Raw genomic sequence first — 6,632 nt, 5'->3', positions numbered from 1 at the left:
AAAAATACAATTGTTTATAAATGTAGCTTTGATAGATCTTTGAATATGGTTTCCAGTAACAAAAAAGTGTGTTATTATCAATTAAATGCGCTGATACGTCATTGTGCCTGCTAAACACATAACGTTGAGTGGAGTGGTGGACCGCTCCAAGATGGCCGCCCTAAATCTCATCAACGATAACAGGAGAGAGCGGTCCATGAGGCGTCTATTCTTATATTATGTCTATGGGCCTAGCAACTACGTTAAGCAGCCGCTGACTTCATTTTCGCCCCGTAGAAGAAGAAGCGCTTGGTTCATGCTGGAATAGTTGTCAGAATGCTGGTTTGTTAATAAAGTTTGTATCTACCTACCGACCGTCTAGAATCAGGTCGTCTGCAGGTCATTTAGCACCACATTCTCTGCAGGTCATTTAGCACCACATTCTCCACGAACATGCTGTGCACGAACGGAGAAGGGTGACCATCGTCCGGCCACGCCCCAGCCCAGTCACGGAAGGCTCTCCTCGCCGACTGCAGTCGGACTGTTTTGTTGACATTCTGTATGTCAACAAAGTGGGTTTAGACATTCATCCTTTAGTGCAGCTCCATCTAGTGTAACTCCAGCCTCTACTGTAGCGTCTATTCTATGCGCCTTATAATGCGGTGCGTCTTATATATGACAAAAGTGTTAAAAAAGGCCATTCATTGAAGGTGCGCCTTATAATCCTGTGCGCCTTATAGTGCGGAAAATACATTACTTAATACACTAATTTTTCACCTGGGGAGGTCTGCCATCTCTCAGTTGATAGCTGCTTCTTCCTGAAGGAGATCCATCCAGGATTTCTGGTGCTGCTCACAATGCTGCCCCCTTGTCAGTTCATGCTGTTCCCTGAGAAGAGTAATCAAATGTTAAAGCAGTTATATAAAGACTAAAAACATAGACATACTAATGTGGAAAAGTTAAACACCCACAAAAAACTATTTATATAAACAGGAAAATTTACATGCACACAAACATATTTAACATTGACAGACATACACTATAATAGCTAACTGGAATAAACTATATATATATATATATATATATATATATATATATATATATATATATATATATATATATATTTATATATTCTGCTTTTATTTTTAAATATGTCAGTTTTGGTTCCCCATAAAACATCTTTGAGCGTACAAATATGAATCTGACGTGATTGGCTTTAATTTCATTACACTAGGGCGCCCATATTCCTTTGTACACTGGGAGAATCCAGAATGCAATCACACATACTCACACGTATCCTCTGTATGACCACAACGAACTATATAAAGCACAAGCTGTGCCATCATTTCTGCTCTTGGTGCACCCTGCAGAGTCATCAGCTTTGATGACATCATTACCCATACCCATCCCTATTCTGCTTGTGTACAAACTACATGAAAACAAGACCATTTCTTTTTGGTTCTATTGTCTTAAAATGTCTTCCCAATACTCAATGAGTGTTTTTCCTCCTCATGAGCTCTAGCTTTACAGGCTTAATCTTAAATTTTAAACTCATTTTATAGATGTTTTATATTTCTTGTTGGACAATTTCCACCACATTACTTCAGATAAATAAATAAACTAGGAATTTATTATTTTTTTTTTTTTGCATATTTTCATATACTCTACTTGCTAGTCTCTCCTAAGAGGCATTGATTGTTTTGTTTTGCCTTCTTTTCCTTTTGCCTAAATAGATCAAAGTGCAGATGAAGGTCTAAACCAATCCTGGGTCCTGGTAATCTGTGGTCTGTGGTCGATTTTATTTTTTAAGTCATCATTATGAGATATTTTGTGCCTATACATATTGTTCTGAGAAAAACAACAATTCATGTCAAACTGATGCTTGCAGATTTCCTTAAATGTACACAGACACATTTCATGTGATGTAATTTCATGTACAGCAACATCCTAAACACAATCCTCAAACCAGCTTACTAACTCATCTCTCTCCATTCTGCCGTGTTAATGGAAGCAGACCGCATATCCAGCCTGCTTTAAATCCCCCTATTCAGTTTGAACTGTTCACTAATGCTTTCCATCAATTTACTAATGTTCCTTTGCCACAAAAGGCCACAAGTCAGCAGCCCCTAAAGGGCTCCTCCTCACACATTTTCACAACCTCAATAGCCCATTAGGTTGCATTAGAGCCTCTTCTGGTGGGATATCCTGACTTCATGGCATAAAAGTAGACTTCCTCAGTTACCTTTTAAGACTCTGCATATTACCACATATTTTACATTACAAACCATCTCTAATGCACCCATCACGTTGCTACCACATCTGTGTGGCAGGCTGCTTTGTATGGTTCTTGTCCCATGGCACCAAGAGTGCTTGAAGGTTTTAGCTTTCAAGAAAATATTTGTTGAGATTTTCCATATGCTTCTAAGAGTTGGTCCTTGCTAGTAATATGAACTGCAATGTTCATAGGTGAAATCACATGGAGAATATTTTGTTTTGAAGTAGTCAAAATGAGTCGGCTCATTTTGACTCATTGTATTTGAGCATCAAATATACTTTGGACCAGGGTCGCGGTATAGAGGGGAAAAGTGATGACAATTCTAGGGGCCCTGACCAACAGGGGGCCTTCCACAATTTATTTATTGTTCATAGATATAAAAAAAAAATTGGGGCCCTGTTAAATACAAAATTAATCATATTGTATTTTTGAAGATTGTTTTTAGGAGTAAAAATTTAATGTTCCCACTCCCAGACCAAAAAACACATCTATATTTGCCCAAACCTCCCTTGCATGAAATGGTTCGTTCCTACTTGGAGCGCTTGAGAGTGACGCTGTTCAGCAGTAGACAGTAGGAAACAAGAACGACTGTGGCAGACTATGCTGCTAAGAAGTTAGAAAATCAGGTTTACAAGAAAAAAAAATTGAGGGAGAGAGAAAAAAAGGCAAGAGTGTCAATTTATAACCCAGGTTTTCTCCGAGAGGTGAGTAGACTGTATGAGATTATCAACCATTTAGCATAGTTAGCATAGCTACAGACTACCGTTTGCCTCCATTTCACTAGCATTTAATGAATTAAGGAAAAAAATACCAACATATTCATATATCTTTTACCACACTTGACAGATGAGTCAGTCAGCAGCAGCTCTAATTCATGTCATTCCTGACCTGTTCTCTCCTAAGTGAAATTAAAGCTGCAGTATGTAACTTTTATAAAAAAATATTTTTTTCCACATATTTGTTAAAACTGTTACGTTGCGAAAGTATGGTATGAGAGGTAAAATGTGAAAAATCTATTTCCTCTGCCTTGTCCCCAGGGGCGCTGCCAGAAATCTTGGGCCCTCTGACAAAAAATTAGATTGGGCCCCCCACGCAGCTGCTGTTACACTTTTGAGTATATTTGACCCATAAAAAGCGTCACAATTTTAAAGGCTTGCATCTGCCTTGCTTTCTTTGGTTCAATACTGATAATTAGCACAATATTTACTGCTCATGAATTTTACATGCAACAGTCGATGCAAGTAGGTTGCTTAATTTTTTTCTATTAGTTTTAGATTACTGAAATGTGCATGAGCATTTGTTGCATGAGCAACAGTCAAAAGCAACGTGCAACTACATTACTGTTACTGGTTAAAGTAATGTACCGTTCTAACCAAAACAACCAATCAGAACTAGTAGGACGCTCTTAACGCTGTCAATTAGCCTCATTCACCCACTGCTAAATGTGCTAATGGGGGAGAAACAACTTATCATTACAAGAAACCGTTTATCTGCCGTCATTGGTAGCTATGCTAACTAAACTGAGCATTCACAGTTTGAATCTGCACAGCTCTGTGCTATGCTAGCTGCAGCATGGCACAAATCGAGGAGGAGGAATGATGAGCACATGAGATTGTGATTGACAGCATTGAAACTGGTAACTGAAATTACAATTTTATTTTACTTAACTGAGGTTAGTTTTTTTTTTATTGAATAATTGGGGAAAAAAAATTTAACTTCATACTCTGCGAACCAGACCCTAAACTTACTTAAAATCTGGGTTGAGTTTTTTCCCCTTCATTAATGACACACTTTTATTACATACATTATATCTATCTTGGTCATTCAGGGTGAGTTATTTTTAATTCTAAATGAATATCCTTGTTGGACTTTTATTAAATGCTATTCTCCTTCAAGATACATTTACCTAATGCTAGAATAAATGCAATGTACATTATGCAGCAAAGGAAATTAGAAGACATATATCCATTATGGAGATGATCGTTTTGGACGGGCGATGTGCCCCTATTGCATAAGAAATACTGAAGAATGACTGATATCATTAACGATACAGGGAAGAAGCTTTTTAGTTATCTTGCTTTGCTATCAAAGTCGTTAGCTAGTAGCTAGCTAATAGCACAACAACAGCCTAATGTCTGTATGATAAAAATACTGAATCCATAAATAAGAACAGTTTTTCCTCACCTGGCTGTCTCCTCCCCTCAGTAGTTCTTCAGAGAAAGGCAGACGCAGAGGCCTGTCAGTGTCTGTTGTATTTCATTACCTCTCTGCTTAAACCGCTACTCCGTGCTGAAGCAGAAACGATACTTCAATGTTTTCCGTTATCTGACAAGTAGCAAGTCTACTCCACTTTATTCACCAAAAACTGTTCTGTAATCTGGAACTTTCACTACGTTGAGCTCCAGTTAGCCGCCTTATTTCACTGCGCGAGAAGCAACTGTGTCATGTGTCACGGGCAAAAGGTCAAAGGTAACAAGGTGACCGACTTATTATGTTGTACAAAAAAAACCCAACAAAAAACTAATAATTTTAGTACATGTTATTATGCATCAGAAGAGGGCTTAGGAAATAATAATACAAAAAAAAAATAAATAAATAAAAATTTTTGACCAAAAGGGCACTTGGGGGCAAGGAGCAAAAGGGGCAGGTGCTCAAGCACCCCTAGCCCCCCCTGCACGTGCCTGGTTGCTCGTGTGGAGAGACATTTCAGTAATCTAAAACTAATAGAAAAAATGTAAGCAAACCTACTTGCAGACTGTATGCATACTGAATTTTACTCTTGCATGTAAAATTCATGTTCATGAGCAGTAATTTTGTACTAGTTATCAGTATTGGACCAAAGAAAGCAAGGCAGTTGCAAGCTTTTGAAATTGTGATGCTTTTGATGGGTCAGATAGACTCAAATTGTAACAGTAGCTGCCCAATTTAATTTTTTGTCAGGGGGCCCAAGATTCCTGGGAACGCCCCTACTTTGGACAGTCCAGTTCCATCTGGAGGTTCTCTGGTACAATACTGGACAGACGCAAAACCTATTGGAGAATCTGTAGAAATGTAGCCCAAAATATAAATTAATTTTTGTTTGGATGACAATTTCTTTGTAATAACAATGATTCTTGGGAATCATTGTGTAATGAAGAGAGCTTCATTACTGGACTAATTTTACTTAAATCACTGTATGGCACTTTAAAAGCACTTTTTGCACTTTATTAAGCACCGCACATTTAGCATAGATTTGCACATAAATAACAACTTGCACACAAGAAGTTTTAACTGTATTTATTGAGTATTTTTAGTGATCAACATGTAGCCTTTTGTTCTGGGCTCTACACAGCTGCTCCTTATTAACAAGTGAGGTGGTTGCCTGTGAAGGGAGGATAATTGTTACTCAGAGCAAGGACCTAGTGGTTGGTAAAACTGAGCAAATGTTTGTGCATAATCTATTCAGTTTGGAGTGCTAATATGAAGTGACTCACCTGTCTTTTCTGTGTCCTCTCCAGGGTGTTTGGACAAATAATACCTGGGGGTCTTGACACCATTTATAACCTATAAACCAGGAGAGGCCATTGAAAAGTGTGTGGGGGGGATTGTTTATGGGTTTTTGTGGTATTTCATTATGGTGTAAGATAAAACATAAAATATTTATAAAACGTAAGTGGAAATGTTTGTATTTAGTAAAATGTATTGTATTTAAATAGGTGGAGATTGGTGAATTGAGATCTCCCTGTGAATTGAGGGTGGTTTGGTCTGTCACAGCTGGGACTATTTAAGGTTGCAGTTTCACCTGTGAAATTGTTCTTGTTCTTGATGCTGTGAGAAGAATAAACCACTGCTGTTTCCACCTGACTCTGCCTCAACTATTTTTCCTCACTGTAAAATCCAGCTGCAAAAGGCCACCTTGTTGCACATTGTTAAACAGTAGGAAAGTCTGTTCATTTCCCCCTGGAATGGTGCCACATTTGTAAGCCTGTGTGGGTTGAGCAGCAGAACTGAGAGGTGAGGTTGATCCCAAGAAAAACACATCAAATCCTTTTTACAAAGACTACTTAAATTTGTCAAGATATTTTTCCCACATGCGCTTTGCTAACCTCCCATTCATAAGATGGCACCAAATAAGCCTCAGAAGTCTGTGAAGGAGAGCACAGGCAAAGCCAGCAAATAACAAAAGAGAAACTTTTGTTGAAGAAATATGGATAAGAATTTGCGGGTGTCCTGTGATGAACTGGAAACATGTCCAGGGCATTTCTCCTAAAGGAACCAGTAAAACCCATGTACAAAGCAAACATATTCATTGTATTTTCATACAGTAGTGAATATAGTTCTTTTCATGTAATAATATGATGGTTGTGTAACACTTGCCTAAAATGGATTAAGTTGTTGG

General features: G+C 38.1%; 1 long non-coding RNA gene across 1 annotated transcript in view; it reads right to left on the bottom strand.

The window, feature by feature from the left end:
• The window catches only part of LOC107834404 (uncharacterized), a 21,761-nt gene that overhangs the window by 4,531 nt on the left and 10,598 nt on the right, over nt 1–6,632 (bottom strand). Inside the window, exon 2 of the long non-coding RNA XR_001660195.1 lies at nt 5,728–5,736. This is a non-coding gene — a long non-coding RNA (uncharacterized LOC107834404). The remainder of the gene's footprint in view (nt 1–5,727; nt 5,737–6,632) is intronic.

The sequence above is a fragment of the Poecilia formosa genome, unplaced genomic scaffold (genome assembly GCF_000485575.1).
Source record: "Poecilia formosa unplaced genomic scaffold, Poecilia_formosa-5.1.2 Scaffold611, whole genome shotgun sequence".
NCBI classification, from domain to species: Eukaryota; Metazoa; Chordata; class Actinopteri; order Cyprinodontiformes; family Poeciliidae; genus Poecilia; species Poecilia formosa.
This window is presented reverse-complemented; position numbering and strand designations above follow the sequence as displayed.